Here is a 1,292-nt window from a genome sequence, read left to right on the forward strand (position 1 = left end):
AACCGATGAAGAACCTATTACCCCACCAACACAACTAAACCCACCTCTTCCTTCAACACCCACATCAAACCTACCCTTAACCCCTTCACCAACACCACGCACCACTCAATCATTCACGTTATCCATGCAACCTCAACCAATGACACTACAACCTTCATCACCCCAACAACCACAATCTCCTACCGATCCCATGCACCAAAAACCACCCAAACCGAACAAAATGAACCCCAACCAATCCAACCTGAACCAACACTAACCCATCAACCCGTGGTGCATGCGGATGCTCCCTCTTCCTCAAGGCAACCTCCTCAAAGCTTGGTTGACAAAATAATACAGAGTATGGAGTCAATGAAGAGACGTCCCAATTTGCCGCCCAGGGAACCAATTTTGCTAGAGAATGTTCATCAATATCTTTACCAAGACCGCGATGACAGTTTGACTATTAACCCTCCAATCTTATCGCCTGAGTCCATGGACCTCCTACACCATAGATTCATTAGACAGACCACTCAAGCACCCCAGGCTGTCTTTTCGAATGATGGGATAAGGAGGGTCATTGATCTAAAAATAAAGATATTTGCCAACCGAGCCATCTGATACGTCGAGTTCACTGTGGAGAGAGCACGTGGGTTAGTTTGCGTCTTCAACAAGAACGACCTCATCAACCTCAACCCATATGACTTGATCGAATTATATGCATATACAGCTCAGAGGCAAGACCACGACACCAGATATGGAATAGCAAACCGAGCGGTGGTAAAAACAATGGAAACCCTGGTAAACCACAGAGCCAAGAGCAATTTAGAAATAGCTCTTCGGCTAGGCATTGAAAGGCTCTCCTGCGCACCTCCAAATGATGACTTCCAAGGCCTGCAGGAGATACGATCTGCTTCATTTATAACTCAACCCGAACTTCGACTTGTTTACAAGAATGAGTTCGGGATCAAAAAGTTCTTCAGATTGACTGAGGCCTTCAAGTATTCAACAGATACACTTGAATGGTTTCAGAAAGTCATTCGAGAAAGACTGGGCAGACATTATGTGCCAAGAGAAGAAGGGAGTCGACTCATTCACGAGATATCAACAGTCATCGCTATCGAAGACTGCTTCTACGCTTTAGAGAAATATATTCAGGTAGCTCGTGATGAGTTGATTTTTTTTGCCTTGATGTATTTTGATTCCAGTTTTGTAAGAATTTCATCATCCAATGAAAATTTGGAAATTGATGTCTTTCTATTAGATTAGTCTATGTTCATCACGAATGTCTTTAGACTAGCATATGTTTGTTATTT

This window comes from Cynara cardunculus (assembly GCF_001531365.2).
Source record: "Cynara cardunculus var. scolymus isolate 2C chromosome LG 4, CcrdV1, whole genome shotgun sequence".
NCBI classification, from domain to species: domain Eukaryota; kingdom Viridiplantae; phylum Streptophyta; class Magnoliopsida; order Asterales; family Asteraceae; genus Cynara; species Cynara cardunculus.